A 16300-nucleotide genomic window follows, 5' to 3' on the forward strand; every position below is an offset into this window, starting at 1 on the left:
TCTGATCAGCCTGCAATAGGATGCTGCTACAACAGCAACACAGGTCATGAGTAGGAAGTCACAGATCATCTTGACAGGTGAAGAGATAGGGAAAGAGGATCAAAAATATGATACTCTGAAAACTTCATTTTTATTGTGGAGATGTTAGCTTAGTTATCCTTATTCTAGTCAACAAAATAACAGGATACAAGCCAATTGCTGGTAAAAGGGATTAGCATGGTTGGGTACATGATGGTTGACATGGACATGGTAGGCCAACAGACCTGTTTCTGTGTTGTCGGCCTCTATATCTTTAAGCCATATTTCCAAACCAATTTGTCTTCTTAAACCCTCCTTTGTATTGTACTCTCTCACCTCAATCAATCTATAAGCAATTTATGTACTTACATTTCTTCAAGATTGAGATCATCCTTCCAGCACTGTCTGACAATTCTTTCATTCCTACAGCCTACCCAACAAGAATTCTAAAATTCTATCTGCACTTAGCCCAGAATACTATTGCCTTTCTCCTCTTGTTCCACCTACTATTCTCTAGAGATGGCAGCTGTGATTAACAAGCATTCGCCACCCTCTTTTAGTTGGATTATGTTTGCGTCATCTGCCCAGTCTTCACCCTGTCACAGACATTTCCCTTTGTTCTCTCTATCTCTTCCACTCAAAGCAACAGTTTTATCAATATTTCAGTTCTAATGAAAAGTTATTGATCTTAAACATTAACTTTGTTTAGATTTCCACAAATGCTCTCCCAAGTCATTTCTAGGGATAGAAAGCTGAAAGCTCTATTGAGTTCTAAGAATACTGGATGATTCTAGCAATGTTTCAGTACCCAAGGTAGTCACAGACAGGTATGTCTTTGCCTCCTGCTGCCAGGTCTCAGGCCAAAATCCCAGTAACAGAGCACCGTGTGTACTGTTGCCTGTTACGAACCGGCAGGCTTCATTTACTGTGGACTGCCGCTTTAAGTGCCTGAGTGAGGCAGGACTATGACATCAGTCACAGGCTGTTGTGAAAGTAAACTCATATATATATACACACACACACACACACACATATATATATATATATAGAGAGAGAGTTAAACATTGGCACATGGTGCACAACAAATGTGTGACTGTCACTTCATACAATCCATAGGAGTGGATTTTGGGATATCTTGTGGGACCACTTTTGTAGCCCTTACCTAGGTATGCTGTGTGGTAACCACTGGAAGATGATATTCCTGTGACAGGTGACTTTTGGTGATAATTCATATGTGGACTTGGAATGACACAACAGACAAGACCTACGGCAAAGATTATCTCGTTTTATCAGCGTGGAACCTGTGGAATACTTCGTACCTACCTTTTCTCTATTTCACCTTGGATTACAAATATCTCTCTCCCACCATTTATTTCATGGATTACTGAACTTTCCTACTTTACCATCTCAAGACTCTAAGCTTTATTCCCCCAAGCTCAGCAGTTCGAGGGTTATATTTCTACACCTATATACACACATAACACTGTTAACTTCTGTTTTTCTTGGTTAAGTTACTGTATTATAAGTAGTTACTAATAAAAATAGTGGTTTTAACATCAAAACCAGACTCCATATGTAATCTATTGCTGCTGGTTCGTTTCTAAAACGTTACAATTGGTAACACGCTATTGACAGGATGTACATGAAGAATTTATGTGCTCAGTGCTGCGAAAGAAACCTTTGTTATTTTAAGCACACAATTTGGACATTGTAAGCTGCTTGAGTAGCCTGCAGTCATTTCTGAGCTGCCTTGTCAGTTCTACCGTTCTACTAATGTCAGTAAAGCTCTCTTAAAATAAACATAAAGCTGGAATGTATCTTAATGCTTCATCTGCAACTCTTCCATGATGGTTACTATCTGAAGTGATGTTGCAAGGTTTGCACCTGCTGTCAGGAAAAGATCAAGTATAATAATGTGTATTGCAATTAAAGGTTATTGGTCTAATTTTGCAGTTGCCATGATTTCACCCAGAAGTAATTAGTCAGCCCATTTACCTCAGGTAAAATTGTTTGTGGAAAGGTAAGTGTCTAAAAAAATCATGATTTCATATTTTCACTTGCTTCTTCAATCTTAGTAAAATATATGACAAAGGACTTATCTCATCTATAATGACATAGCTTTTTCAAGTGTATAACTGGTGTAGACAAATGATTCATAAACTCTCAGTTTCTTAAAATATACCATTTAACAGGTCTGAGCAGGGTGAATAACACTTTGTTGTTCGACCAAATTAAAACACAACTCTTTTTGTCATTTTAATCATTTTGCCTTATTTTTTATACTGGCCTTTTGCCTCTTGCAATTGATTTCTCTTCTCTTTGCTTTTGCATCCTACTGTTCTTTCTTTCAAATCTCTGCTTGGTCTAGTCTGAAATAGCAGAATGGTTGAGAAGATGAGAACATATCACCCTGCTAATGTTCCTATCTACCCTACTATTTGAAACTGAACAATCCCCACTAGCAATATCCCTAAGAGGACCTCAATCACAACTTTGCCTTGGTGTAACTGTCCTGCTTGTGGAAGTCTTACCTTCACTCAAAACAGTTCCATTTCAAGAAATTCAAATTCCTTATGTCCCATTTTTTTCAGACACATGTGGATCTGGTCTATCACTCTGTTCCTAATCCCACAGGCACATGCACTGGAAATAAACCTGCAATTACTGACTTTGAGGTCCTGCTTTTTAATATATCTCCCAACTACTTGAATTCATCTTGCAGGACCTGATTGGTTTTTATATCTGCCTCACTGGCACAAATGTATACTATAACGATGGGCTGTTCAGCCTTACACTGCAGGATATCACCCAATCATTCTTTGTACTACCTCAATGCACTGTTATAATGAATTGGTCTGTATAAACGGGACGCAAGACAAGATTTTCACTGTACTTCAGTACCTGTTGCAATAATAGGCCAATTACATCCTTAATTTTAGCACTAATATTAACGTGAGTCACATCTGCAGGTGCAGAACTGCTTTTCCGGTCCCTTTACAAATATCTCCACCATTCTTTTTCTTCCTCTCCTGTGAAAAAAAACATCCATTGATGGTGCCATGTAAGTTAGTCCAGGGCAGTCCCATGAAAGACCACTGCCCCTAACAGTATACAAAATTGTATGACCATTGGGGCATCCTGCATTCTGCCACATTCTCTTCCTGCCTGCGTAAACTCCACTTTCGGTGTGACCTCCTGACTCTGTGTGTTATCCATGTACAATTCAGCATTGCAAAAGTTCCACAATGAATCCATCCACAGCTTCATTTCCACACCATGGTTAACAAGTGGTACTTGCTGCAAACATTCTCCCCAATGACAATGGAAGTGTCCCTAACTTCCCACATTGCACAGAGGGAGCATTCCATATGTCTATGGTATCTTGTCACAAACTATTCTTAAATTAAGATCCTTTGTTATCACTTTAAAATATTTTAATGATCTCATTCAAATATTACATAAATTATAACATAAAGGCTATTTACTTTATGGCTATTTACATAGTAGAACTACTCACCTAAGCAACATTTACACAAAATGCTGGAGGAACTCAGCAGGCCAGATGGCATGTATAGAAAAGAGCACAGTCGACTGTTTACTTCTTTCCATAGATGCTGCCTGGTCTGCTGAGTTCCTCCAGTATTTTGTCTTGTGTTGCTTGGATTTCCAGCATCTGCAGATTTCCTCTTGTCTGTGATAGAACTACTTACCTAGTTCTATTTAACAATCAGTTACCTCCCCTGTAACATTTTGAATCATGATATTGTTTCCGGACATCTATAATCAGGTATGTAGTGCTGATCTTTTAAACATTTCTGACCATTTAATGGCAACTGTGCATTGTATCCCTTCCTCACTGCATCTAATTCCCTCAATTATTAATTTCCCACATTGTTTTGGCAGCTTAGCTCCTTATTTTACAGAATATTCTAGCTAATAATGTTTCCCTTTGGGATAGGTGGAACATGGGATTATCTTTGATAGGAATTCCTGACAGTTAATCTCCATGCTGGGAGTGAGAATTCAGAACATTCCATGACAAAACTGGACATGTCCACAAATTCATAAAAGGGTTATAAGAAGATGTTATTATAGACATTTGTATTAGGAATACAAAGGTTGATGAGGCATGAGAAACTAAATGAGTCTATTTGTATTATCGTACTCCATGTGATCTGCAGATAACTCAATATAGCATGCCGGCAGAACTAGAGCATAGTTCTTGGGTTTTTTTAGGTTCATAGTATTGGTTTTGGAGCCAGCCCAGGGAGTCTGGGGTCAGGTTAGTATTTATGGACAAAGGCAAAGGAGAATGAAAAGTCAGAGGCAGGAGCATGTGTTTGGGGTCCAGGTTGGAATGCTCTATGGTTGAAGGCTAGCAATACTAGAGGTCTGGTCAACTGGCACAGAGGAGACCAGTAATCCCAAATCAGTGAATCCTGAGTTGGAGGTTCATACAGGTGGGAGTCATGAGGGTCGGTGACAGTCTCTTCCCAGGCCACTGTGATTACTCCTCCATTCAAGTCCTGAAGTCAAGGCCCAAAGTACTTCATGGTGAAAGGTCAGCAATCTTGTCAAGGCCCAAATGTCAATCTCATGATTGGCAAGTCCTGAGGCTGGTGAAACCCAGAAGGCAGAGCAGGAGGTTGAAGTCACGTGCTCGGTGAATCCGGAGGTAAAGTCTTAGCAATCAAAGATGAAAGTTGGCAAGTCTGGAGGTAGAAAGCCTGAAAGATTGAAGACCAAATCTGGCCAGGCTGGAGGTGGAGCCCAAAAGTCAAGTCTGTGAGTTAAGGCCAGGCACTGGAGGTTGGAGGCTCAGTGTCTGTGAGTCTGAAAGACGAGGCCAAGGATCTGCGGTTTGGGCAGACTTCCCTGGAACAAAGTCCTTTTTGTGTGTATTAGAGGGTGGGTGGGTGGGAGGTTGGGAGACGGTCTTGTTTTGTGGTGTTGTCTTCCTTTTACTCTCTTGTTGTAGTTGTTGTGTTTGTGGTGTTCTGCTGAACATTGTGGGCATTCTATGTTGGTGCTGGAGTGTGTGTGGTGGCACTTACAGACTGCCTCCTGCACATCCTTGGGTGTGTCTGTTACGAACACGAATGATAGATTTCACAATATGTTTTGATGTATATTTGATAAGTAAATATGAATCTGAAGTAAATTTGAATCTGACATGAATCAAATGAACTGATAGGAGTGCAATTCCATCTCATTGTCAAAACCAAAATTAAATGATTCAAGAAACTGTCTTTCTTTTCTATTGATAATAGTGGAACGTGACAAAAAAACCAAATGCCATATGAACAAATTTGGCTTCTGAACGGGAGAGAAAAAACATTATTTTATTAGTTCTGGCCTGCATATAGAATAGTGGATTATCACTTTGATGCAAGACATTAAAGAGATTAAACAAAAACAATAAATATTTTATAAACTACAATCATTTCATTCTAATTTAGAATGTAATTATTTATTGTACAATTACTTTTACTTTGTAGTTTGAAGAAAAGCCATATTGCACTCAACACATACTAATCATTAAATATGTTCACCCTATTGAATTATTTTGAAAGCCCAAAAGAATAGGGCCAACTTTTTCTTCTTTGTTCTTCTGATATTAATTATCCAATGTACAGAGGGCATGTACAGGAGAGAGAGACTATATTTACCAAGTTACATATACACAGAGGTTTCACCCTTCTTGGACATAAGTTCAAATACATCTCAAAATGATGGCAAAAGTTTTACTCTGAAATTTGATTTTAGAAAAAAGTAAAAAAAATTAGATATGCTGCAAGACTGAACTAGAAGTATTGATTAGAAATGTTAACTCTTTTCTCTCAATAAACTCTGCTTCCTTTATTACTTTATGATTACTTTATCATTGTTGATATGCTTTTTTAGATTGTTTTTCTTTTGCCAGTTAGAAGCCGTTCCCACCTACTGCACTTCAGATTAATTTTTCAGAAGGAGAGTAATGGATAGTGGGTTCATCTATTATTTGGCCTCGAGGGCAGATGTAGTATTGTAGTTATCTTCAAATCAAATAGCACATAAGGCTTATTAGCTTTCGACATGAGGCAGACAAAATCATTTTACTGTCCCTAGTCCCTGTTTTAGAGAATAATCCCAAATTCCAATGCTGCAAATAAAATCCAATAAAACACACACATTTTATTTAACAGCATCAATAGAAATTTGTTGCAAATAACATAAAGCATTCATTCATATTGCCGCTACTAAAGAAAAAGTAAATTCAACCTCATTGCAAGATGGCGGCGCAACGCAGCATGCAGTGGCCACTCCAGAAATGAATATCTGTTATCTGTAAGTAGGGGCCGTGTACAATCCTGATTTGATGGAGACGGACGTGTGAAACACGGAGGAACATCTGGTGAAACTTTTGAAATGCCTGTTTCACTGCCGCTGCTACTGTGTGATCGGAAGAATCTCCGGGAGGAAGGCCCCGAATCCTCGGCTTTGCCTGTTGCTTGGCGGCTGGTGCTGGGGTCGAAGCGCTCGGCAGAGATGGTGCTCGGTGTTGGAGGGCTGGTCGGAGGCTTGAAGTTTTCGGACGGACTCGGAATTGGCTGTGGTCAGAGCTCCCGAAGTGCTGTATCGGCAAGCTGCGGCGCTGGAGGTTCATGGCAGGAAGAGTTTTTCTTCCTTCTACCGTCTGCGTGAGATGATGGGCTGTCGGGACTTTGAGACTTTTTTACCGTGCCCATGGTCTGCTCTTTATCAGATTACAGTATTGCTTAGCACTGTTGAAACTATGTGTTATAATTATGTGGTCTCTGTCAGTTAGTCTTTTATCAATTATGGTATTGTCTGCACTGTTGAAACTATATGTTGTGGCGACCCACTTTCTGCGCAGGCAAACCGGCTCACAAATAGCCAGCGTGCGGGGGGAGACTTTGGTAATGCACCTCTGACGTAACTTCTGCCCGGAGAGGGCGGGCGCTAGGGATAAAATGCCAGCGCCGCGAAGTTTGAATAAACTAGTCTCGAAACAACTTACCAACTGCGTGTCGTTATTTCAGCGCTGTGTGTAGCACATCACTACATTGGTGACCCCGACGGTCCAAATGGGATTTGGACCAAAGATGACCGACTCTTCATCTGTTCATGCAGTTTCGCCAAAACTGCCGACTTTCTGGACGCTGCGACCACGCGTGTGGTTTAGCCAAGCAGAAGCCCAGTTCCAGATTCGGCAGATATCTTCTGACTCCACGCGTTACTACCACGTGGTGAGGGCCCTTGACCAGGAGACGGCCGCCCAGGTTGCGGATTTCATACAGTCGCCCCTGGAAGAAGGCAAATATGAAGCATTCAAAGCCCTGCTCATTGGGACCTTTGGCCTCTCACGGCGTGAGCGGGGTGCCCGCCTGCTTCACCTGGACGGTTTGGGAGACAGACTGCCGTCAGCATTGATGAATGAGATGCTGGCCCTGGCTGACGGACACAAGCCCTGCCTCATGTTCGAGCTAGCGTTCCTAGAGCAACTGCCCGAGGACATACATCTGCTGCTGGCTGACGCAGATTTCAGTGACCCCCGGAAGGTGGCGGCCCGGGCAGACGTGCTGTGGAAAGCCGAGGGAGAACGTGGCGTCCGTCGGTCAGATTACCAGGCTACGCGACCAACAGCAGACCAGACCAGGCCCGGCAGGGGAGCACACACAACACAGAGGCAGGAGTGAGGAGGGCAGTGAACAGTGGTGTTTCTACCACCAGCGGTGGGGCACAGAAGCCCGCCATTGTCGCCCGCCCTGCAAGGGCCAGGGCCAGCTGCCGCTAATGACTATGGCGGCTGACCACCAGGACAGCCTCTTGTACGTCTGGGACAAACAGTTGGGACGCCGCTTCTTGGTCGACACCGGAGCGGAAATCAGCGTCTTGCCCCTGACGGGGTATGACACCCGCAACAGGAAGCCAGGACCCACCCTGAGGGCCACAAACGGCAGCACGATACGGACCTACGGCACCCGCACAGTGCAGCTGCAGTTCGGCACCAGCCGGTTCACGTGGGACTTCACACTGGCCGTGGTGGCCCAACCACTCCTGGGGGCAGACTTCTTGTGAGCTCACAGCCTGCTGGTCGACTTGCAAGGGAAAAGACTGGTACACGCCAAGACTTTCCAGACGTTCTCCCTGGGTGAAGCCAAGTTGCCGGCCCCACACCTGGACTCCATCACGCAGTCGGACAACAAATTCACCAGAATCCTGGTGGACTTTCCATCGATTCTGGCACCGCGGTTCACGGCAGCCATGCCCAGACATGGGGTTCAGCACCACATCCCGACCCAGGGACTACCCCTCCATGGCCGCGCAAGAAGGCTCCCCCTGGAAAAGCTCCGCCTGGCGAAGGAGGAGTTTAAGAGGATGGAGGAATTGGGGATCGTACGGAGGTCCGAAAGCCCATGGGCCTCCCCACTGCACATGGTGCCCAAAGCGACAGGGGGCTGGAGACCATGCGGCGACTACCGCAGACTGAACAAGGCTACAATTCCAGACCGCTATCCCGTGCCACACATACAGGACTTTGCAGCAAACCTGCACGGGGCAAGAATCTTTTCCAAAGTAGACCTCGTCCGGGGTTACCATCAACTGTTCGAGTTCCTCCGAATGCCGTTTGGCCTGAAGAATGCCACATAGACGTTCCAGCGGCAGTCGGTCAAATGCCAGTTCGGTCTCGATACCATCGACCATCGACTTCCTGGGCCACAGACGATGAGATGCCCAGCTACAGGACCGCAGTCTCGGGATTGCACCTGCAGGACTTTCTCGTAGGCCCAGTTGAGAGGACCCTCCTGTGCGACGTGGCTACCGGCCAACCTCGCCCCATTGTCCCGGCAGCCTGGAGGTGGTGAGTTTTCGACTCCATACACGGTTTGGTGCAACCATCTATCAGGACAACCGTCCGGCTGGTCTGCAGCAAGTTCGCATGGCATGGACTTCGCAAGCAGGTCAGTGAATGGGCCAGAACGTGCTGTTACGCCTGTGCCCCCCCCCTCCTTTTTGAGAATCACAAGATCGCTATTTCAGGTCAGGAGACCCAGGAAATGAGAGAGAGACGTTTGGAATGTCCTGGCCCTCAGCGATACAAAGCCACGGAACAGGTCATTGTCTCTTGGAGACGGAATTGTGTATTGATTACTGTGCTTCGTGGAAGCCCTCAAGCAATGTGGGCTGGTTGGGGGGATAGCATCATTCCACCCTGATTGACAGCTGAGACCCTGTGAGTGGGGATAAAAGAGGGTCTGGGGAATGGCCCCTAGAGACGCACCCGGAGAAACGCTAGAAATCTCGTGACAGCGTTTAATAGCGACAGCCGGTGGGGCTCGCGTGCGTCCTTTTCCTTGGCCTAGGAATTGGCGGGCGTCCATGGAACGGCTTAGCTAAAAGGACCGACTACAAAAAACGGAACTCTCGAAGGATCGACATCATAAAAAGGAAAAGCTGGCAAGTTTAAACATCTGTCTCTCTTGACTCCAACCAAAGGCTGCAACCTGAATGAGCTAATGACTTTTATATTTCCATCGGACAATACATTATCCCCTAGACAACGATAGAGCTTATTTCTTATTGATTATTATTATACCCGCACTTTTAGATTTAGTATTGACAACGTATATTATCTGTGTGTTTGCATTGATATTATTTTTGTGTATTTTTACCAATAAATACTGTTAAAAATAGTACCATCAGACTTCAACGGACCTCTCTATCTTTGCTGGTAAGTGACCCAGTTACGGGGTACGTAACAGTGCGCACAGTGCCAAACAGCCAAGGTGCAGCGGCACACTAAAGCCCCACCGCAGCAGTTTGAACCCACCCACTGGAGGTTCGAACACATTCATGTGGATATCGTGGGCCCCCTACCAGTGTCCCAAGGAGCATGGTACCTCCTAACTATGGTAGACCGGTTCACGAGGTAGCCAGAGGCGGTCCCGCTCACTGACACATCTGCCGATTTCTGTGCCCGAGCACTGATCGCAACCTGGGTAGCACGCTTCAGGGTACCGGCCCACATTACCTCCGACAGAGGCTCCCTGTTCACCTCCAGCCTGTGGTCGGCTGTGGCCAGCCTGTTGGGAACGCAGCTACACCACACTACTGCCTACCACCCACAGTCGAATGGACTAGTGGAATGCTTCCACCGTCACTTGAAGTCGGCTCTCATGGCCCGCCTGAGAGGACCTAACTGGGTGAACGAGCTTCTCTAGGTCCTGCTTGGAATTCGCACAGTGCCCAAAGAGGATCTGCACGCCTCGTCAGCCCAGTTGGTGTACGGCGCAACCCTGGCCGTCCCGGGAGAGTTCATACCAACCCCAAGGGGGCAAGAGGAAGAACCCGCAGTAGTCCTGGACAGACTAGGTGAAAGGCTTGGCAATCTGGCCCCCGTACCGACTTCACAGCACGGACGGACCCTGACCCATGTACCCAAAGACCTGCAGAACTGTAAGTTTGTGTTTGTACGAAGGACGGACATCGGGCACCGCTACAGCAGCTGTACGAGGGGCCGTTCAAGGTGATCAACAACAACGGGTCCACGTACGTTCTGGACATTGGGGGGAGAGAGGAGGTTTTCACGGTGGACCGACTCAAACCAGCCCATGTGGACTTGGCGCAGCCGGTCGAGGTTCAGGCACCACGGCGCAGAGGCAGACCTCCCAAACAGAGGCTGATCCAAACTGTGGATATTGGGGGGTGTATCGCTGGTTCTGGGGGGGGGGGGGTTTATGTGGCGACCCACTTTCTGAGCAGGCGAACCGGCTCACAAATAGCCAGCGCGCGGGGATAGACTTTGATAATGCACCTCTGATGTCATTTCCGCCCGGAGAGGGCGGGTGCTAGGGATTAAATGCTAGCGCCGCGAAGTTTGAATAAACTAGTCTTGGAACGACTTACCGACTGCGTGTTGTTATTTCAGCGTTGTATGTAGCACATCGCTACAATGTTAACTATAACTATATATAACTATGTGGTTTTGTGTAGGTCTTGTAGCTTTAGGTTTGTCTGTTGGGTTTGTAGTTCCTTTCTGGGGAACATGCTAAGACGGTAGCGTGATGTTGATACGCAGCAGCCTCTCTGGACTCTGGATTGGGGATTACCAAACGTTATGTGGTTTTTCTTGTGCTTTTTCGTGATATCATTCCGGAGAACATTGTCTCATTTTTTAACTGAATTGTATTTGTGGTTTATAAATGACAATAAACTGAATCTGAATCTGAATTTGGGATAAAAGTAGAGATTAATTATTTTTGGGTTATTAGTGGGTTAACTATTTTGCATCTTTCGTTTTCGTTTTAAAGGCCAGTTTTAATTTACACATTATAGCGTGAGGCATAGTCATGTTGTAGGAGTATTAAGGTAGATTGAATATTAAACTCTAGAAATTTTCTGTAGATGTATAGTGAGGAGCATTCTGACTGGTTGCATCATCACTTGGTGTGGAGGATCCAATGTGCAGGATTGAAAGAAGCTGCAGATGGTTGTAGATTCAGCCATCTCTGTCAGGGGTGCAAACCTCCTTACCAGTGTGGTCATCTTTAAAAGGCAGTACCTCAGAGTGGTGGCATTCTCCATTAAGGACTCTCACTATTTGGGCCATGCCCTCTTCTCATCATGACCATTGGCGGGGGGGAGTGTTGGAGGGGAGATGAAGACATACACTCAATGATTCAGATACGGCTTCTCTCCCTCTGCCATCAGATTTCTGAACGGTTCATGAACTAGCTTGTTATTTTGCACTATTTATTTATTTTGTAACATAGTAATTTTATATCTTTGCTCTGTAATACTGCTGAAAAAAACAACAAATTTTATGTCATGTAGTAATTTCATTACTGGCAGTATTTGTGGTTGGAGATAAACAGGTAGGAACTTGGACTTTAGATGCCAGAGGAATTGCAACTGTTTCTGGGGGACTCATCTCCTTCACAGAGGGTTTGCATCTATAAGAATCAGATAGGAGAATTGCTGAGCTGATTTTAAAAGGTAGGTGTTCAGGTGAGGGAGTATTTAGAAAACTGGTGTAGTACGAAGTAACTACAGGGATAATAATTGAGTGGATTGGGAAGTGGCAGTTCTTACAAGAGTGCAAGAAAAATTGTATAATAAAATTAAAGGCTCTTTAAATGAATACATGGAGCATTCGTAACAAAATAGTCAAATTGATGGTGAAATAGAATGATTGGACGGCCAGCCACCAAAGAGATGTAGCTGCACCGCGACCACAACTAGAACTGAATTTTCAGCAGGATAGACAAGAAGAAAGAGAAAAAGTAAGAGAGTAGTTCTGTTAAAGAGGATGAGATCATTTCAGTGGTGAGAAAAGATATCAGCTCAGAAACACAAGAAATATAATCATTTTGGCTGAAGATAAGATATAGGGTATAAGGGTAACAAGTCACTGGTGGGGGTAAAATAAGGGCCCCCCAGCAGCAGTTATAATAAAGAACAAAGTATTAATCAATAATAAAAAGCATCGATGGATGAGACGTGAATATAGGTCAGTTAGCATAATATCTGTCATTGAAAAAAATGCTAGAATTGATATAAGAACATAAGAGATAGGAGCAGGAGTAGGCCAATCGGCCCCTCAAGCCTGCTCCGCCATTCAACAAGATCATGGCTGATCCAATCTTAACTCTAGTTTTCACCGAATCCCACAAGGCAACAGTGCCAACCAACAGGGCACCATGCCACCCATTTTATTTTATTATTCATCCCGCCCAAACCCATGTGATCACCCGGGGGAAAAAAACCGAGTTGCCAATTGAGGAGAAAAAATCTGGAAAATTCCTCTCCGACCCATCCAGGCTATCGAAAACTGGTCCAGGAGATCACATAGCTGATCTAAACCTAGCCTCATGTCCACTTACCTGCTCGCTCACCGTATCCCCTAATGCCATTTTTATCCAGGAAAATGTCTATCTCCGTTTTGAATTTATTGAGTGTAGTAGCTTCCACAGCTCTCTGGGGCAGTAAATTCCACAGCCCCACTACCCTCTGAGTGAAGAAATTTCTCCGCATCTCAGTCCTGGAACGGCATCCCCTTATTTTAAGACTATGGAGGTATCAGCAGAACATTTACAAAATTGTTTAACAGTTACACAAAGTCAACATGGTCTTATGAAAAGGAAACTGCATTTGATAAATCTGCTAAGATTTTTTGAGGTCATGACAAAGTTGGCGCAATATTGGAAATTAATTGATGCAATCTGTGTGAATTTCCAGAAAACCTTTGATTAGAGACCACATAAAAAGTTACACTCAATTGTTGTTATCCACTGTTTTACAATAAATGTGTCTACATGCTCATTGAATTGGTTCTTGCCCTCAGGCTGAGAAGCTTTGAGTAGCATCAAAAATAATCTGAAGTGCCTCTTTTTATGCTTATCAATTAAGACTGTGGTGGAGTTCCAGATGGCTTGTGTCAAGTGGCTCTCTGTTATGTAAAATAGTTGCTGCATTCCTAATAGAGCACTGATTTCATTTTCAAAGCTGCACCTTGTGATTTCAAACACAACCACTGCTTGTAAATATCAATGTATTCAATGCATGAATGCTTGTTTGGGAAGTAAACTGGGCACATCAGATAGTATGTTAATGGTATTCACCTTCTGCTGTATGTGGACGTCCATGACCCTATCCTTTTCTGATAATGAGGACTAACTTCACTGAACAAGGAAAGAGTGCACATGGGTATACTGTTTTAGTTTAGGGAGAAATGGTCCGCTAACTGAAAATGAAGGAGTGCGAGAAATGGGACATTTTCAGATTTTCAGTCTGCAGCTGGTGGGATACACAAAGATCAGTGCTGAAGCTTCAACAATTAGTGGCTAGATGAAAGGACTGAGCTTTTGTTGTTGGAAGTGGATAAGCAAGCTTTGCGCAGGGCACAAAGAGTCTGGTGCACCTTGTGCGAGCGGAATGTGTTCGGGGGTTTGATTGTTTGTGTGGGTGGGGTGTTGTTCATTGGAGGTCAATGTTCCTGTTTTGTGTGGGGAGAGGGATTCTGGGGGGGGGGGTTTGATAATCGGTGTCAGAAACGAGCCACGCTCCCGAATAATGGCTTCAAGACAAATTCAAGGAAACAAAGTTTATTAACAGTTCTGCAGAGCTGGGCCCCCTCAGAGAAGGGAACCCTGAACCTTACAGGGCAGCAGGTTTTATCCTTCTTCCTTACCCCTCCCCTCCCTGACTCGGGAGGTACACAGTGTTTTCCCATTCCATATTTGGAGTTGTTTTTTTACACATTTCTGTAAAACAATAGTCCATATCTCAGGACTTCAATGATTCCACAAACAGTTAATCTTGTCAGGGCTTCTGCATTCATAATTAAATCACATTTGTTTACAGACTTAAACCCAGACATAATTAAATCACATTTGTCCTTTGACTTTAACCCAGACCTCTTTCAGAAATGCACATCTTAATTTTGAATCTTACAATTCCACCCTTTTTCTTTTTAAGATGTGCGTTTCAGCTAGCATTTCTCTTACTCCCAGGGGGCCCACCATTCTTCCTCCGCCCCCCGTGGAGGGTCAACTTTCTTCTTTAATAGCATAAGTTTTAGCTCGTTTGTCCCATGTTGGGATATTGCTACTGCCTGGAGCTGGAATATACTGCGCCTGATCAGTGTTCGTATACAAGGAATCAAACACGGCAAAAGTAAGAGAATCATTAGACCCCCGCCTGCTTCTAGGAGAGCGGTGCACCACCAACTACCTCCCAGTAGCCCGTCTAGCCAACTCATGTTCCCCAGGGATCTCCAGTTTTGTACTGGCACGTGGGCCAGTTTCCGAATTTTGTCGGATATTTTTAACACGGCCTTTCCACTGTCGTCTATCTTAAGGCAACAGTTTGTAAGATTGAACTTCCCACATACCCCGCCTTCAGAGGCCAATAGGTAATCCACAGCCAGCCTGTTCTGGTATATTGCTGTTTGCATCTGGCTCTGCTGTTTTGCCAACAGCTCCAATGCCAGTGCCGTGCTGAGGTATTGTTATTGCCTGAAGTTGTGACACACTTCGTCTTATTAGTGCTAGTACACAGGGAATGAGGCAGGGTAAAAGCATCAGACTCATTAATCCACCTCCCACCATCCAGAGTACTGTTCGCCACCAACCGCCTTTATTATAGACCTGATAGTACGGCTTACCATTTTCCCAACACCCTTCTGCTTTTATCATAACAACGGTCATTTACATGCAAGTGGGATACGAAGGATCCTGGGAACACCCTCTGCCCCACTCGTACCACGGTTCTGCACTTGTCACATTTCCCTTCAATTTCCCCGACATATAGAATCAAATATATTACAGTCAATAATGTTACAGTCCACATAGAGTTAATTTTTGCTGCCTTTTTAGCTTCACCACCAACGGTTCTTCACCGGGAACACAGGTCCACTCAGTGCGGCTTTCGGGCTTCACCGGTCCTTTTACCCTGGATGCGTGTGTCCACCCTTTTTCTTTTTTCCGTACAGCCGCCTCTGTTGTTAGCAGGACCTGGAAAGGGCCTTCCCACTGTGGCTGTAACTTCTCCGGCTTCCAGGTCCTTACCAGAACCCAATCTCCAGGCACGATCTGATGTAAAGCAAAGTCGAGCGGTGGAGTCTGGGCCAAGAGACCCTTTTTCCGCAGTTCTGCAAAGGAACGGGACAAGGCCAGTAAATTGTTCTTTACAAATAAATCACCCCCCTGTAGTGTGGGATACCCCTCTATTTTATTCCAATATGGCAGTCCAAAGAGCATCTCACAAGGAGATATTCCTATATCCTTGCGGGGCGCTGTACGTATTCTCAGGAGAGCGATCGGCAAACACTTGGTCCATGGTAGCTTGGTTTCCAACATCAACTTGGTTAGCTGTGCCTTCAGGGTGCTGTTCATTCGTTCTACTCTTCCCGAACTCTGGGGATGCCACGGGGTATGGTACTTCCATTCGATATCAAGTGCATCGCAAATTAACTGGTGCGTCTTGGAGGCGAAGTGTGTCCCCCGGTCAGAGTCTATGGACCCCACGATTCCATATCTGGGGATTATGTTCTCAAGTAGTATTCGAGCTACTGTGGGTGCATCTGCCTTAGTAGTTGGGTATGCTTCCACCCAGCGTGTAAAGTGATCCACGATTACCAATAAGTATTTCCATCTCTGCACTTGGGGCAGCTCGGTGAAGTCGATTTGGATCCTATGGAAGGGTCTCATGGCCAGGGGCTGGCCGCCTCTTGGGATGGATCGCATCACTTTCTTGTTTATTCGCTGGCACGTCGGAC

Source organism: Hemitrygon akajei, chromosome 13, assembly GCF_048418815.1.
Source record: "Hemitrygon akajei chromosome 13, sHemAka1.3, whole genome shotgun sequence".
NCBI lineage: Eukaryota > Metazoa > Chordata > Chondrichthyes > Myliobatiformes > Dasyatidae > Hemitrygon > Hemitrygon akajei.